Source organism: Lissotriton vulgaris, chromosome 5 (assembly GCF_964263255.1).
Source record: "Lissotriton vulgaris chromosome 5, aLisVul1.2, whole genome shotgun sequence".
Taxonomy (NCBI): Eukaryota; Metazoa; Chordata; class Amphibia; order Caudata; family Salamandridae; genus Lissotriton; species Lissotriton vulgaris.
The window spans coordinates 1,916,882,995-1,916,902,038 of record NC_141693.1 but is presented as its reverse complement, the minus strand read 5'-3'; the positions used below and the strand labels follow the sequence as shown (position 1 = coordinate 1,916,902,038).

The 19,044-nt window shown below is 43.9% G+C and overlaps 1 protein-coding gene across 1 annotated transcript in view; it reads left to right on the top strand.

Moving 5' to 3' along the window:
- The window catches only part of LOC147717712 (E3 ubiquitin-protein ligase TRIM39-like), a 723,224-nt gene that overhangs the window by 41,641 nt on the left and 662,539 nt on the right, over positions 1-19,044 (top strand). The gene's annotated exons all lie outside the window — the stretch shown is intronic.

Here is a 19,044-nt window from a genome sequence, read left to right as displayed (position 1 = left end):
CTAGTTGGCCCCCAGGGACCCCCAGTATGCAAGGGGAATTAGTTCCCCCTCTGAAAAAGCACCAGGGGGCTGCATTGCAGAGAGGTGTAAAAAGGGGCGTGGCTTCATTACACCTCTCTGCAATGCAGTTCCCTGGCGAATACTGGAGATTCCTGGTGGGCTAGTTGGCCCCCAGGGACCCCCATTATGCAAGGGGAATTAGTTCCCCCTCTGCAACACACCCGGGGGCTGCGTTGCAGAGAGGTGTAATGAGGCCATGACCCTTTCAGCTCACTACTATTCCTGAAAAGTAAATTTTAACTGTACTTACCAGTAACTTGAATTTCCTTACATAGGATGGCATTGCCTGATATATAAAATATATATAAATTAAAAAATATATTAAATAAAATAAGAATATTACAATTTCAATATTTTAAAAAATATATATTTTTCAAATTATTTAAAAAATATGTAATGTAATTTAAAAAATAAAATATCTAAAAGCAAATAATTTAAAATAATGTAGTAAATCAGTATAAAAAATATAACAATTAATACATTTAAAAATTATCATTTACAAAACCTTTGAAATTCACTGAAAAAACCATAGGTTTCAGCCAGGTTATAGTTAGGAATTAGCATTTAAAAAACCTTTAGAAATTCATTGAAAAAAACATAGGTTTCACACTTGTTATAGTTAGCTGGGCATTTCACTCATCCAAAACCATTGAAATTCCCCCGTTATAGTTAGTTCAGCTAACTATAACTCGCGCCCGCAATGCACTGCTAATGACGTCACATACTACATCACTCATGACATGGTCAGTGACATCACTCATGACATCACTGATGGTTTTTTTAGTGAAAAAACAAAAAGCAAAATATATATATATATATATATATATATATATATATATTCACTGAAAAAACCATAGGTTATAGTCGATATATAGTTAGGAATTTGCATTTACTGACCATGTCATGACCATGTCATTTACTGACCATGTCATGAATGTTGTAATATGTGACATCATCAGCAGTGGATTGCGGGTGCGCGATATATAGTTAGCGCATCTAACTATATATGGAATTTCAATGGTTTTATGCGAGTAAAATAAGGTTTTGTAAATGCAAATCCCTAACTATATATGGCCTAAAACCAATGGTTTTTTCATTGAATTTTCAAGGTTTTGTAAATGCAAATTCCTAACTATATATCGACTATAACCTATGGTTTTTTCAGTGAATTTCAATGGTTTTTTAATAGCAAATATGAAAAGCTTTAAAATGTCAAGTACGTGATAGATAAAAACTTTTTCGTGTTTATGCACGCTGATGTGCTTTGAACGCTGCCCCCCTCCCCTCTTTTCTCTTAGTAGTACTCTCTCTTTGCAGATAGTGAAGAGTAGTTAACGCAGGCCTTTACCCCCGTTGTAATCCGTCCTGCCTGCTTGTCTCTCCATTTGATTGATTATTATCCAAGCATTTACTGTTTTACAATTGATTCTCTTTGGTTCATTCTCTATTTACAAACAAGCACAAAGTCGCAATACTCTGTTTAGTCTTTGCAGATCGTGAAAAATCGTGTAAAAAAATAAAAGTAATCGAGCAAAATCAGTAGGCCACTAATTGGATCTTTTTTTGACCTCGCTAAAATAGAAATATTATAAACAACCCTTCATGAGAAATACGAAAATAGTGAGATGAACTGAGCTCCACACCATGAGGGCTGCAAGACAGCTCGGCTCCATCACCCATCCCGCCCAAAATAACGACAAACCCTATGCAAATATTAAAAATATAGACAACACACCAGCAAAGAAACAGGGTAAAACATTTTATTAAATAACTATTTACATAACGTTGGTTTATAAGATGATGTCAGTAGTGGACCGATGTGTGAATAGGTCGGAAGCAGCACAAGGCGCCAAGATCCGGATGGCAAGTCCTGGATGTTGGGTGCCATAGTTCAGAGTTCTGAGTTTGAGCCTTTTTCAATGCCTGTGCTTTGTTGTTTCCCCTCCATCAAAAACAAAAAAAAAATATAAAACTGTGCAAAAATACAAAAAAATCAAAAAATGTTTACAAAAGCAGTGCTTGTAAGACTGTCTGAAGCTTATTTCCACCTACTGCAGCTTCACTATTCTCAAAGTAAGTGAGGGTCGTTTGTGGACCTGACTGCATTTGAAAACAATGTTATATGGTACCTCCCTAAACCGCTTGACGGAGGCCCCCGAGGGACGGTGTGATGGCACGGACTCGGAGAAGACGCTTGGCTCCGACCCCCTCCCCAAGTCTTATAGCACTGGTGTAGCCTGAGATCGCCCCCGACATAGGCGGCCGGCTCCCGGGGTCCGGCGGAACTTTTTGCCTTTTGATGACTCTTCTATTCTGGACTTTGTCCCACAATCCGTTTGACCTGAAGACACGCTGTAGTGGGGCGCCCCTTTACCGTTTTAGTTGCCATTCCGCCCGCTTTTGCTACACTGTGCCTCTTCCGCCATTCAGCTGTTTACCGCCCGCTCTTGCGACTACAGTGTCTCGATCACCATGTAGTTAAGTTGCTCCCGCTCTTGCGGTGCAGCGATAGGCGGCTGCCAAAGGACTCTCAAAATGGCGGCCGGCTCTTCGGTTTTGGGCCTGGTCCACTAAAATGGCCCTGGGACACCTTTGAACTCGGACGCTTCCCTGATAGGGCTTGGGTCCCATTCTCGAAAGCGTCCCCTCAGCCGTGAAGATTCTACAAAAGTCTTGGGGGCCCCCGACTCCCGCAGGCTTCTAGTGGGGAGCGGCTGCCATGTCTGCTCGTGGAATGGCCACGACGGAGCTACGAGATGGTAGTGCTCTCATGCTGACGCCAGCTTTAGTCTGAAACATCCAGAAACACTGTAGACTACCAATTCGATCAGTTCCGGTAGCGCCCCAACATGACCCGGAAGAGAAGAACTTGCCCTCCCCTCTTTGACTGATGGTTCTTGTTGCCTGTCCCCTCTGTTGTCATTTAACAGAACTTTTTGGACTGCTGAAAGGGGTTGTGTTCCGAACGCTGGTTGGTGGAGACATTTTGACTATATTCTTGACCTACGTTGTCGCGTAATGCGTTATATGACACGCCGCGTTAGCGCACCCGGAAGTGATCCGAGGCGTGGCGCGCAGCGCGTAACGTAAGCATAACAGGTCATGTGACTTGTTAATAAAACTTTTCATTGGTTCATTTTACTTTTGTTATTTTAATGATGAAAAGCTTGGTCATATGACCTAAAAATTACGCTTTTTATTGTTTTCGAACATTATTTTTTTTTAAACATATGTTATAATATTCCAGGCTAATGTACTTTCCCGGAAAATTTACAACTGTCCTGCAAGTAAAATATATTCCTTTTTCGAGAAAAAGGGCGTTTCTTCGTTCCATGACGGAGCCGTTGAGTAAAAGAGACTCGGCCTGCTGTCTTAGTCGCCGATACGCCTGATTATCAGATTCTTATCGATCACTTTATGTTGCAGGAGTGGAAAACACAACTGCCCTTGACCATTTATCTTTAAAGCGTTCCTACATATTATACCTTTTATCCATCATGTAATTGGACTGCTTTATTTCACTTGCCTTTTACTGATTCGAAAACAGTGACTAAAAGTAAAAACTTTACCAATGTAAATACTACTACCGTGTTTTGTTTTAAAAACCTTTATTGTGAAAATGTCAGTATACAAATACGGGCCTATAACCACGTGGGCCGGCCACGGAGCAAACTGAAATCGTATATGATGAGGAGACATTTACACTGTAGAGGAACGTAACGAGCGGGCCATTAGGTTGCAAGAACTAAGGTGTCTAACAGTTGCGGAATCGGTGGACGTACATTTTGTAATTAAAATAAGACAGGGCCACTTACAATAAAATTTTCTAGATATACATTTGCGGGCAAGGAGTTACGAGTCCCATTTATACCGGCGCCATTTTGGGCGACGCCGGGCAGGTCCAAGATATAGTCAAAATATCTCCACCAACAATCGGCCAGACCAGAACCCCTTTCGGCCCTTTATGCTACAAGATGGTGTCTTCCATTCAAAAAATATTGTTGGCAGCATTTTGAAAGGAAAGATAAACAGCCGTTCTCCTAGTGAGTCTCACATTGTTACATTTAGGAAGAATGTTGAAGAGTAATATGTGGAAAATCTGAAGCCATTTTTCTACAAACTCTCAATCAGCCTTGGATGGAAAAAAAAATCCTGAAGAATGTACAAACTGAAAACCAATTTTTGTCTGTATAGCATCACAGCAACGCTTGAGTCAGCTTTGTGTCAAGCCGCCATTTTCATTCAATCAATAGCGTCCCCCTGCACACATTCAGGAACCTGGTCGTGTCTTCAGGTGAAACGGATTGTGGAACAAGAAGCAGAAAGGAAAAGGAAAAAAGTTCCGCCGGACCTCGGGAGCCGGCCGCCTATGTCATGGGCGATCTTTGGCCACACCAGGGCAATAGTGAAGCTGCAGCAGGTGCAAAAGAGCTTCAGACAGTCTTACAAGCACTGCTTTTCTAAACATTTTTTTGTATTTTTGCACAGTTTTATATATTTTTTTTGTTTTTGATGGAGGGGAAACAACAAAAAACAGGCATTGAAAAAAGCTCAACAGTGCAGGGCGCCTTGTGCTGGTTCCGACCTATTCACACATCGGTCCACTACTGACATCACCTCATAAGCCAACGGGGCACCCCACACTGACTTTCGGCGCAGCATTGTAGGATGGCCACACCAGTGCGGCAACTTGCTGGACACCACCTCGGTGCCATCCGGATCTCGGAGCGTTCGAGTCACTGTACCGCAAGAGTGACCGGAACTCAGCTGGTCACGCCGTCTTTCGGCGCAGCATTGTAGGATGGCCACACCAGTGCGGCAACTTGCTAGACACCACCTCGGTGCCATCCGGATCTCGGCGCGTTCGAGTCACTGTACCGCAAAAGTGACCGGAACTCAGCTGGACACGCCGTCTTTCGGCGCAGCATTGTAGGATGGCCACACCAGTGCGACAATTTGGTGGCTCAGTGGACTAATGCGTCCACTGCAGGGGCCTGTGTTCGACCTCATGGTCACAGGTTCAAATCCCGGCGGGTCCACTCAGCCTTTCATCCATCTGAGGTCGATAAAATGAGTACCATTGAGTTGGGTAACAATAAACATCTGTTATTCAGCGCCAAGAAACCGCTGGGTGAACGTGCGCTTTACAAATACACATGTTATGTTATTTGCTGGACACCACCTCGGTGCCATCCGGATCTCGGCGCGTTGTGCTGCCTTCGGCCTATTCGCACATCGGTCCGCTACTGACGCCGCCTCACGTGCCAACGGATTTTCTACGCTTTTTGTAGCCCTATGCCGCATAACAGGTCATGTGACTTGTTTATAAAACTTTTCATTGGTTCATTTTACTTTTGGTTTCCTAAAGATGGAAGGCTTGGTCATATGACCTAAAAATAACACTTTTCATTGGTTTAGAACATTTTTTTTTCCCAAACGATGAAAGCCCCACCTTGTTTCTGGATGATTCAGACTGAAGCTGGCGTCAGCATGAGAGCACCACCATCTCGTGGCTCCGTCGTGGTCATTCCGCGAGCAATCATGGCAGCCGCTCCCCACCGGAAGCCTGCAGGAGTCGAGGGCCCCCAAGACTTTTGTAGAATCTTCACGGCTGAGGGGACGCTTTTCGAGAATGGAGCCCAAGCCCTAGCAGGCAAGCGTCCGAGTTCCAAGGTGTCCCAGGGCCATTTTAGTGGACCAGGCCCAAAACCGAAGAGCCGTCCGCCATTTTAAGAGTCATGTGGCAGCCGCCTATCGCTGCACTGCAAGAGTGGGAGCAACTCAACAACATGGTGAGCGAGACGCTGTAGCCGCAAGAGCGGGCGCAACTCAGCTGGATGGCCGCCACCTGGGGAGGCCCGTTCACGCCGCCTCCCCCAGGCCCCCCCCCCCCCCCTCCGGGCCGCCCTACGCCAATTTTCGGAGCAGCATTGTAGGATACCAAAACCAGTGCGGCAGTTTACTGGACATCACCTGGGTGCCATCAACATCTCAGCGCGTTCTGCTGCCTTGGGACTATTCGCACAACAGACCGCTACTGACGAGGCCTCCCCCCGCACCACCCGGGACGCCCCACGCCAATTTTCGGAGCAGCATTGTAGGATACCAAAACCAGTGCGGCACCCAGGCGACATCACCTGGGTGCCGTCCAGAACTCAGCACGTTGTGCTGCCTTGGGACTATTCGCACAAAAGACAGCTTCTGACCATTGTTGCTTTTTTTGGTGAAAAATGTTTAAATGTTTTTACAGTTTTTGTTCCGTTCATTATATTTAAAAGTTAATAAAGTTTTATAATCTTACTTTGTTGGAGTGTTATATATTTTTTTTAAAACGGGTGAATGGGGCCTTGAATCGGGTTATTGTCATGTGTGGGCTTTGCAAGTGTACTGCTACAGGATCGGACATTTCAAACTCAAATGCACGTTCTTTTTCTTACCTTTCCGAAGCATGGAGCGCAATAGCAGGCAGAGAAAGGGTGATGCAAGTGTTGAACACTGCCTAGCCTGGAAGTTGCTGGCATTCCCCCCCCCCCCCCCCCCCCGCCCGCTCCTGAAAGAGGACACACACACACCGCCGCCCCGAGTACTTCACAGATCTTTAAAAGACCATGCGCTTGTTCATGAGGCTTAAATGGTTTATCACCCCTTCTAGAACCCCTGCATCGACCCTCTGACGTTTCCTGGAAGAATTACCACGTAACACAATACCAAGCCCTGTCAGCTGAAACCCCCGAGGAATCATGGGGCATATTATCAAGGGGGTTTATCTCCGCTTTTTTGGCTTTAAAAGCCAAGTAAGCGGAGATAAAATTATCTCCCTATTACCAAGCTGTCGCTAACACCAGTTAGTGACAGCTAAAAGGAGATAGCGACCATCTTGGGCCCCGCTTTGCATGTCAGTGATACTTATCACTAATGACATGCAAAGTGGGCGTGCCAAGATGTTAGCGACTGGAAACAGTCCCTAACATCGCTATCTCCTATTACCAACTTTTGGAGATATTCGCGCTAAGCGCGAATATCTCCAAAAGCTAACACCTGACCTGAGCAGTTCTTAGCCATGTTATCCAATGGGAGGTGGATAACATGGCTAAGAGCATTTGCTCGATAATACATGAATATCGCGGACTTTTCTGCGATAATAGCAAGGTTTATCTGCGATAAAAATCGCCGATGTGCGGCGATAATTTTTGTCTCTAAACAAGTTAGAGACAAAAATTATCGCTAGTTGTTGGTAATATGCCCCCGGGTTTTTGCTTGCAGAAATCGGGAGGCGGGAGACTAGCACTGAAATCAGTAGTCTCACGCCTGAATCGGGAGGGTTGGCATGTCTGTATTCTCTACAGCTGGGGCCATAAACTACATCCGCAGGGGTAGGTGATAGCCTGGGACCAGCCTGGCATCTAAAATGGCTGCCGTGCACGACAAAATTGTGCCATTGGAAAAAAGGCAAGATGGCGCAGACAATGTTTATCAATAAGGATTCATTTATAACAAAATATTTTATCGCAGTGACAAATTGGCGGTCAACACTTCCTGATTTCCATCGAATCGAACGTTAACAGACGTCACGCAGCAAAAAAAAAAAAAGCTCACGCATATATGAGCCTCCTCAGCCACCCTCAGGAAACATAGGGGATTAGGATACGTCTCCCGCACCCCCTTATACCTAGTAATTTAATTAAAACGAAGCACAAAATGGCGAATTCCCGTTTCGCTACCAGTTTGCGGCCCAGTTCGCGGCCCGTGAAGCGCTTCTACCGTGAAAAATCTTTTTTTTTTATTTTCCCCACGGGACCCTTTAATAACCCCAACAACATTCCTAGGGGGTCAAGAAGGGTATACCTTGCCCCCTTTCATTAAATTCCCCCTTCGTTTTTCACCTCTTCTTCTCTCTCGATCCTACCGAGAGATAAGATGGCGGCCGCTCCGGACTGTTTAGAATGTTGACAGACACCGGAGAGCCAATCAGCTTTCTGCACGCAAAGTTCCGTTTCGCGAAAAGTAAGCGAACCGGAGCGCAGCCTGGAGCGCTGTTACAGATATATATCTTGTTTTGAACGTTAATTTCTCAAAAACTACTGGAGCACATATATTGAGACCTAGCAAAGGCACATCGGGCTAACAGTCCCTACAATTTTGCCAAGTTTCGTGCAAATCCATTCAGCCGTTCGAGCTAAAAGTGAGTCCAACCGCCCTATGGAAATTAACATGGGAAAACGCGTTTTGGGACCCCCCTTTTTTCTCGGCCCCCCCTTGATGAAACCCCCCCAAATTTTCAAGGGCTGCTCAGAAACAAAATGTGCCATTTTCCTGAAAATTTTCCGTCCACAAACGCCAAAGTTATTAGACATAGAATTTTCAAAAATCCCATAGGGAATAAATCCTAACTATATATACCTACTGGCGATAGCCAGTAGGTAATATATATATATATATATTCACAGAAAAAACCATAGGTTATAGTCCATACATAGTTAGGAATTTGCATTTACAAAACCTTGAAAATTCAATGAAAAAATCATTGGTTTTAGGCCATATATAGTTAGGGATTTGCATTTAGAAAACCTTATTTTACTCGCATAAAACCATTGAAATTCCATATATAGTTATAAGCGCTAACTATATATCGCGCACCCGCAATCCACTGCTGATGATGTCACATATTACATCATTCATGACATGGTTAGTGACATCACTGATGACATCACTGATGACATCTCAAATGACATCACTGATGACATCACTGATTACAACATCCAGTGACTGTATGTTTCTGTAAAGTTAAAATATGTTTTACATATTGAAGAATGAGTGGATATATAAGTGTCTGGATGAAGGATTTACTAGGTGCATGACTGACTGATTGAGTGAGTGATTAAATGTGTCTCACTGAGTGCATGGGTTAGTGACTAAACTGTTTTAATTTGTGCATCATTATATCTGTTGTTCTACAAACTGCTGCATATGTTGATCAGTAGCTATATGAGTAACTGTATGGGTTATTGATTGGTTGTCCAAGTATTTGTATGGGAAACTGAGTGTGTGTGTATGGGTGGCTGGGAGGTGTGTGACTCTGTACATAGATGTGTGAGTAGTTGATTCACTATATGTATAGATTCAAAAGTTCATGTGGAAACAGCTGTATGGGCGGTTGACTGTGCATGAGTGTATTAGTGAGTGAATGGATATCTCAGTGCTACATGTTAAATTAAGTACATATGTAAAACACAGTACATGTGAGAGTTGACATCTATAAATAACTGTGCATAAGAGCCAGTGAATGTGTGAGTGGCTGTATGGATCATTGCGAACATGTATCAGAGATTGTATAAGAGAGTAAAGTAAATATGTGTTAGTATATGTTTGAATAAGTAAGGTGTGTATAACTGTATAGTTGAGAAAATGGAGGTGTGATTGATTTTTGGCATAACTGACTAGGTGTGTGAGTAACTCCATGGATGAGTGACTGTCTGTTTACACTGATTGTATCTAAGGTTATATTAGAGTCTGAAGAGGTTCATGGTATTATCACATGAATGATATCATCAGTGATGTGATCAGTCATGTCAAATGAGATGTTATCAGTGATGTCATCAGTGATGTCATTTGAGATGTCATCAGTGATGTCATTTGAGATGTCATCAGTGATGTCATCAGTGATGTCACTAACCATGTCATGAATGATGTAATATGTGACATCATCAGCAGTGGATTGCGGGTGCGCGATATATAGTTAGCGCTTATAACTATATATGGAATTTCAATGGTTTTATGCGAGTAAAATAAGGTTTTCTAAATGCAAATCCCTAACTATATATGGCCTAAAACCAATGGTTTTTTCATTGAATTTTCAAGGTTTTGTAAATGCAAATTCCTAACTATATATGGACTATAACCTATGGTTTTTTCTGTGAATTTCAATGGTTTTTTAATAGCAAATATCAAAAGCTGTCAAATGTCAAGTACGTGATAGGTAAAAACGTTTTCGTGTTTATGCACGCTGATGTGCTTTGAACGCTGCCCCCCCCCCCCACTCCCCTCTTTTCTCTTAGTAGTAATCTCTCTTTGCAGATAGTGAACGGTAGTTAACGCAGACCTTTACCCCTGTTGTAATCCGTCGTACCTGCTTGTCTCTCCATTTGATTGATTATTATCCAAGCATTTACTGTTTTACAATTGGTTCTCTTTGGATCATTCTCTATTTACAAACAAGCACAAAGTCGCAATACTCTGTTTAGTCTTTGCAGATAGTGAAAAATCGTGTAAAAAAATAAAAGTAATCGAGCAAAATCAGTAGACCACTAATTCGATCTCTTTTTGACCTCGGTAAAATACAAACATTAGGAATAACCCTTCATGAGAAATACGAAAATAGTGAAATGAACTGAGCTCCACACCATGAGGGCTGCAAAACAGCTCGACTCCGCCACCCACACCGCCCAAAATAACGGCAAACCCTATGCAAATATTATAAATATACACAACACACCAGCAAAGAAACAGAGTAAAACATTTTATTAAATAACTATTTACATAACTATTTTATACTTTTTATTGCCCGATCCGGCTAGCTCAATCGATCGAGCATGAAACTCATGCACTGATAACAAGCGTTGAGAGTTTGTAGAATGATGGCTTCAGATTTTCCACATACGGTGTAGTGGCGCGAACTGGCAGGGGGCGTTTGGATTCTACCCCTTCTCCAAATAAGATTTTCATACGTGAATGTTCGTTCATGCTTTTTGTCCCTGAGTTGCTTCCATGTCACTGCCTTACATAAATGGCATAAGTCCTGGTTGTTGAGTGCCATACTTCAGAGTTCTAAGCAGCTCTTGTAACACTGTTTAAACCTTATTTGCACCTGCTGCAGCTTCACTATTCAAAGTAAGTGGGGTCCATTTGTGGACCTGACTGCATTGGAAAACAATGTGATACGGTGCCTCCCTAAACCGCTTGACGGAGGCCCCCGAGGGGCGGTGAGATGGCGCGGACTGAGAGGGGGCGCTTGGCTCCTGCCCCCTCCCCAAGTCGTGTTGCCCTGGTGAGGCCTGAGATCGCCCCCGGCATAGGCGGCCGGCTCCCGGGGTCCGGCGGAATTTTTTCCCTTTTGAAGAATCTTCCATTCTGGACCTTGTCCCACAATCCGTTTGACCTGAAGACACGCTGTCGTGGGGCGCCCCTTTACCGTTTTAGTTGCCATTCCGCCCGCTTTTGGTACTCTGTGCCTCTTCCGCCATTCAGCTGTTTACCGCCCGCTCTTGCGACTACAACGTCTCGCTCACCATGTAGTTGAGTTGCTCCCGCTCTTAAGATTTGACCGAACTTTTTGGACTGCTGAAAGCGGTTGTATTCCGACCGCTGGTTGGTGGAGACATTTTGACTATATTCTGGACCTGCATTGTCGCGTAATGCGTCATATGACGCGACGCGTTAGCGCACCCGGAAGTGCTCCGGTGCGCAAGGCGCAGCTTCCCGGAAACGATCCAGAGCGCGCCGCGCAGCGCGTAACGTAAGCATAACAGGTCATGTGACTTGTTAATAAAACTTTTCATTGGTTCATTTTACTTTTCTTTTCCTAATTATGTAAGACTAGGTCATGTGACCTAAAAATAACACTTTTCATTGGATTAAAACATTTTTTTTCCCAAACGATGAAAGCCCCACCTTGTTTCTGGATGTTTCAGACTGAAGCTGGCGTCACCATGAGAGCACCACCTTGTAGCTCCGTCGTGGCCATTCCGCAAGCAATCATGGCAGCCGCTCCCCACCGGAAGCCTGCGGGAGTCGACGGCCCCCAAGACTTTTGTACAATCTTCAAGGCTGAGGGGACGCTTTCGAGAATGGAACCCAAGCCCTGGCAAACAAGCGTCCGAGTTCCAAGGTGTCCCAGGGCCATTTTACTGGACCAGGCCCAAATCCGAAGAGCCGACCGCCATTTTAAGAGTCCTGTGGTAGCCGCCTATCGCTGCACCGCAAGAGTGGGAGCAACGCAACTACATGGTGAGCGAGACGCTGTAGCCGTAAGAGCGGGCGCTAAACAGCTGAATGGCGGAAAAGGCACAGTGTAGCAAAAGCGGGCGGAATGGCGACTGAAACGATAAAGGGGCGCCCCACTACAGCAGACAAGCCTCCGCCATGTGCTTCAAAACTGCATATGTATCTCGTGATATCAAGGTTGGGCAACCAGTACACAACAAGCAGTTACGAGTCCCATTTACACCGGCGCCATTTTGGGCGCGGCCGGGCAGGTCCAGGATCTACTGAAACATAACAAATGAGGCTGACGTCTCTGAAGCAGTTGACGAACAGCAGGACATAGCAAATAAACATGAACTCTCTAAAGCTGTTAACTCACTGCAGGACAAAACAAGTGAACCTGAAACCTCTGGAATAATTGTCGCTCAAAAGAACAACACACAAAACTCTGTAGAGCCTGAAGAAAAAAAACAGAAGGGCACTGTAGTTTCAGACACACTTAACACTAATGACTAAACAAAGATATCGTCTGTTTATGAAGCAGTTATCATCTTGACAGAATTGACAAAGAAGTGTACAGACACCAATGCTATTAAGAAACACAAGGAAATCCTAACGCATCAGCATTCTCGGAAGAGGTTGACACAGATAACATCTTAAGGAACAAAGAAAGACCTGTTCACTCTTGACACCCCAGGTGCTGTGTATGTTGCACTATAGTGCTGCATCGAGAAAACGGGCAACCCTATTGATGTGGATTTTTCATTATTGATTATTGTAATGAAATGGCGACTCCCCCCTTTAGCAGATTAGCTAAATGTTTGCGTAATTTAGGCATAAAAGTTATATTATTGTTGTTGTTGTTGTTATCGTTATAGTTCTGGTTAATTTCAAAAAATGGTTAAATATATTTACAGTTTTTGTTGCGTTCGTTATATTTAAATGTTAATAAAGTTTTAAAATCTAACTTTGTTGGAGTGCTATATATGTTTAAAAAATCGGGTGAATGGGGCCTTGAATCGGGTTATTGTCATGTGTGGGCTTTGCAAGTGTACTGCTACAAGATCGGACATTTCAAACTCAAATGCACGTTCTTTTTCTTACCTTTCCGAAGCATGGAGCGCAATAGCAGGCAGAGAAAGGGTGATGCACGTGTTGAACACTGCCTGGCCTGCAAATTGCTGGCAGTGCCCCCCCGCCCGCTCCTGAAAGAGGGCACACACACACCGCCACCCCGAGTACTTCACAAATCTTTAAAAGACCATGCGCTTGTTCAATGGGAAGTGGATAACATGGCTAAGAGCATTTGCTGGATAATGCATGAATATCGCTGACTTTTCAACGATATTCATGCATTGCGGCCGTTTTTTTATCGCATTTGCGATAAACCTTGCTAATAGCAAGGTTTATGTGCGATAAAATTCGCCGAAGTGCGGCGATAATTTTTGTCTCTAAACAAGTTAGAGACAAAAATTACCGCTAGTTGTTGGTAATATGCCCCCGGGTTTTTCCTTGCAGGAATCGGGAAGCGAAAGACTAGCACTGAAATCAGTAGTCTCACGCCTGAATCGGGAGGGTTGGCATGTCTGGATACTCTACAGCTGGGGCCATAAACTACATCCGCAGGGCTAGGTGATAGCCTAGGTCCGGCCTGGACAATCGGACACGGAGGAAGAGGAGTGTCAGAGGGTGCGGTAGTGAATAGGGTGAAAGGGAGGTGTCGGGCGGGCACAGGGTGTGATTCTCAGAGAAGAGCAGCGCAGATGGGGGGAAGTATATGTCCCATGCATGAGAGAGAGAGCGGGGGTGACCAGTGCGTGGGGGAGATGCTTGCGAGGGTGGGGAGCCATGCTGAGGATCGGCGGCGTGCAGAGAGTGGCCCTGGTCAAGGCATCTAAAATGGCTGCCGTGCACGACAAAATTGTGGCATTGGACAAAAACGCAAGATGGCGCAGACAATGTTTATCAATAAGGATTCATTTATAACAAAATATTTACTCGCAGTGACAAAATGGTGGTCAACACTTCCTGATTTCCATCGAATCGAACGTTAACAAACGTCACGCAGCAAAAAAAAAAAAAAAAGCTCACGCACAGAGCAGTTTTTAGCCATGTTATCCAATGGAAGGTGGATAACATGGCTAAGAGCATTTGCTGGATAATGCATGAATATCGCTGACTTTTCAGCGATATTCATGCATTGTGGCCGATGTGCGGCGATAATTTTTGTCTCTAAACAATTAAAACGAAGCACAAAATGGCGAATTCCCGTTTCGCTACCAGTTTGCGGCCCAGTTCGCGGCCCGTGAAGCGCTTCTACCGTGAAAAATCATTTTTTTTTTATTTACCCCACGGGACCCTTTAATAACCCCAACAACATTCCTAGGGGGTCAAGAGGGGTATACCTTGCCCCCTTTCAATACCCCTTCGTTTTTCACCTCTTCTTCTCTCTCGATCCTACCGAGAGATAAGATGGCGGCCGCTCCGGACTGTTTAGAATGTTGACAGACACCGGAGAGCCAATCAGCTTTCTTAGCGCAAAGTTCCGTTTCGCGAAAAGTAAGCGGACCGGAGCGCAGCCCGGAGCGCTGTTACAGATATATATCTTGTTTTGAACGTTAATTTCTCAAAAACTACTGGAGCACATATATTGAGACCTAGCAAAGGCACATCGGGCTAACAGTCCCTACAATTTTGCCAAGTTTCGTGCAAATCCATTCAGCCGTTCGAGCTAAAAGTGAGTCCAACCGCCCTATGGAAAACTCAATGTTAAAAACGCGTTTTGGGACCCCCCTTTTTTCTCAGCCCCCCCTTGACGAAACCCCCCCAAATTTTCAGGGGCTGCTCAGAAACAAACTGTGCCATTTTCCTGAAAATTTCAGCCGATTCCGTGCACAAACGCCAAAGTTATTAGACAAAGAATTTTCAAAAATCCCATAGGGAATTAATCCTAACTATATATACCTACTGGCGATAGCCAGTAGGTAATATATATATATATATATATATATATATATACACATATATATATATATATTCCAAACTCAACCTCAACACAAAAGTATGGAGAGGAGACGACATCCAATGTGGTGAAACTTCTTTATTTTATTTTCACGCCGCTTTTCAACGCGTTTCGCTTGACCCAGCAGGCTTGGTCACGAAAATAAAGTTTACAAATGACAAACAACATTTAAAGTGCATTAGTGTCACGTGACTCATCACCTGACCCATAAAACTATCGAACTGAAAAACAGACTGATAATAAAGTCCGTCATGTGTAATTCCATCACACAGACAAAATTCATTTGCATTTGAAAAAAGGAGATAAATTAGAAAATGGTTACATAACCATTTTTAGCTGGATGAAGAATATTATTCCAATTGCAACAAGGAATAGTCACGCAATAGAACGCAAATAGACACAAACATCTTTACCGCACAATATTCAAAGAAAAGGATAGCTGTAACCTGTCATTGAAGGCAATCAAGCCCAAGTGGGCATAACGTATAACCTTTTCCCAATACTCATTGTATTAACATACAAATGTGTAAATGTATGCTTAAAACGATGTTTCTTTATATTCACAGGTAGTACTAATTCTATTCTCCCATTCAACTCTATGCTAAAATTCATACTCCAAATTAAATGATGGAATAACATTAACAGTCAAAGTTTGATAGACTTTTGAATCTAGCCCCAGTGGGCGAAACATTCAGTTCATTTTAAAGTGAAGAAAGCAAAATTCTATCTAGTGATATAACAAAAACTTTAAAATTAAGAAATGGTTGGCACTTTCTAAAAAGCAAAAATACAGAAGATATCCATCACTTCAATATTAATCATAATTCATAGGTGCGTATACAGATCCTCTTCGATATTTAATCCGTATGGCTTTTTGAATTTAATTCCACAATGTACCACGATTCAAGCAGGTATTGAATCAATTACAAAATAGGACAGACTGCTGGCATCTTTGTCATGAAACCTTTCGAAATGCCGGGCGACCGGATAAGATCTATCTGCATTTTTTATCGCCCTTAGATGTTGCAACACCCGCTGATGAACGGGCTTGATCGTGCTCCCCACATATTGCAGGTTGCAATCACATTTCAAAACATAGATTGCATAATCTGTCTTGCAGTCATATTGTCCTTTTATCTTTTTGATCCTATTGGAGAGACCTGGTTTGTATGTACTCACATTTTTCCCATGTTCGCACGCTTTACACTTACTGCACTTCAGAAAACCATCTTTCCTAGTCAACCAATTACTCTTCTTGCTCTTTTTCTTAATTTTATTCAACGTGGTTTTTGCTACCATTTGCTTGAATGATTTTGCTTTCCGGAATGTTATGAGGGGTCTATTAGTTAGTAGAGGGTCATTTTTAATGATATGCCAATGTCGTGACATTATTTTTCTCACTGATCCATGCAGTTTGTTATAGCTGGTAATTTTATTTTTTATTTTATTTTGAATTTTGTAGAGCGCGCAGCTACCTCCGACGGAGGTGTCCCGGCGCTGAAGACATAGTCTCAGGAGGGTCGGGGGAAGTACAGAGGGGTCTTAGATCTGTGAAAATAACCAGGTCTTTAGTTTTTTTCTAAATAGGGGTTCGGACGTCAGGAATCTTAGTTCAGTGGGTAGCTAATTCCATAGTTTGGCGGTTGTTACTGCCAGGGCCCTTCCCCCTGTACGTGTGAGGCGAAAGCGGGGGCAGATCATGAGGCGAAGATGATTAGATCTCAGGTTTCTTGGTGCTTGTGAAAACCTCTTTCTGTAACGTAGGTAGGATGGGCCTCTGTCATTGAGCGCTCTGAAGGCCAGTGTTAAGGCCTTGAATTGGATACGGAGTTTTATTGGTAGCCAGTGAAGTTTGATTAGATGGGGTGTGATGGAATGGCGATAGGGGACATTGCAGACAAGCCTGGCCACCGCATTCTGGACCTTTTGAAGTTGTTGGATGAGGTAAGTGGGGGCGCCTACGTATAGGCTGTTGGCATAGTCCAGATGAGCGGTAATCAGGGCATGGACCACCGTTTTGCGGGACTCCAGTGGGAGGTATGGGATGATTTTTTTTATCATTCGGAGATTGCCGAAGCAGGCTGAGGTGACTTTGTTGACTTGAGTTTTGCAGGAGAGGGAGGTGTTGAATTGAAAGCCAAGGTTGCGTGCGGTTTGGACTGGTTCTGGGGGGGGGTTGAGTTCAGACGGCCACCAGAGGTTGGAGGGTATAGGCGATTTTTGATTGAAGAACAGTACCTCGGTTTTGTCTGTATTGAGTTTCAGGTTGTTGGCGGACATCCAGGCTGCGATGTTGAGCATACAGAGGCGGAAGTTGGTAAAAGATTTTTCAGTGTGTTCTTTGAAGGAGAACACCAGTTGGGTGTCGTCAGCGTAGAAGGTTACTTTGACGCCCCAGGATTCTACAACTTTGGCCAAAGGTTTGAGGTATACATTGAAAAGGAGCGGGCTGAGGGCAGAGCCCTGTGCGACGCCCCAGATCAACTGTTTTTTGGAGGAGAGAAAAGGTCCTAGCATCACTTGCTGTATTCTGTTTGTGAGAAAGGATTTTATCCATGCAAGTGGGGGTCCGCTAATACCAACTTCTTGTATGCGGGTCAGGAGTTTTTCGTGCGAGATGGTATCGAACGCTGCGGATAGGTCGAGGAGGACTAGCATGGCCTCCTCTCCCTTGTCCGTGCATTCGCGGATCGATTCAGATACCTTGAGTAGCGCCGACTCGGTACTGTAGTCCGGTCTGAAACCTGACTGGGTGTCGTGGAATAGGGAGTTGGATTCCAAGTAGTGTGACAGTTGTTTTTGGACAGCTTTTTCCAGAACTTTTGCGGGTTTGGGTAGAAGTGATATTGGCCTGTAGTTATTTAGACAGGAAGGGTCGACGCCGGTTTTTTTTTTGGAGAGGGATCAGCATGGCGTGTTTCCAGGCTGCGGGAACAACCCCAGTGAGTAGTGAGGAGTTCCAGATGTCAAGTAGGGGGTTAATGATGATGGGGGCAATTTCGTTCATGATAAGAGCTGGGGCTGGGTCCAGAGGTGAGCCAGATTTACATTCCAGAAATAGTTTTAGAGCAAGTTCTTTGCTAAGTGGTTGGAATGAGGTAAACGCATGAGTGCTATTGGGGATTGGGTCTTTGGTGGTATCGGAATCTTTCTGAAGGATTGCTGCCGCTATGTTGGCAATTTTTTCTTCGAAAAAGTTGGATAAGTTTTCACATAGTGTCTGTGACATGGGCACAGGGGTCGAGAGTGCGCTGGGGTGAGTGAATTCTTTCACTATGTTGAATAGGGCTTTGGTCGAGTTTTTTGCTTTGTCGATTGTTTCAGAAAAGTAAGTGCTCACGGTTTGGCGTTTGAGTTTACGAAACTCTTTAAGGCTTTGACGATAGAGGGCTTTAGCCCCGGTATCATAGTTCTGTCTCCATTGTCGTTCTAGCTTTTTGCACATGCTTCTACCTACACTCGTTCTCAGCCTCACTTTTCATCTTCCCCCTGTGTTTAAAGAGGACATCTCTGTTTTTTTTGTCTGACTTTTGTAAAAGAAGTGTTCAAACAGTTATCACTGTACCCTCGTTGTTTAAATCGAGATTTAAGGGTCTCCAGTGCACATTCTCTTTCCGTGGGGTCACTACAGTTTCTTAGCACCCTCAGACCTTCCCCATAGGGGATACTGTTCACCAAATTAAGGATGGAAACTACTGGCATGAAGCACAGTGTTCCCAGATGTTTCTTTCCTATAAAGTTTTGTCTGTAATTTATTGTCTTTTATATAGACTGTAAGGTCTAAAAAATTAACAGACTCTGTACTGACAGTACTGGTGAACTTTAGATTCAAACTGTTTTTTTGTATTTTAGCTAAAAATACATTCAAGTCAGATATTGGGCCTCTCCAGACAACAAACAAGTTGTCAATAAAGCGACTCCAATGGAGGATGTTATTGTCCCATTCCTCCTGGCATTGCTTCCGGACCACCTGCTCCTCCCAC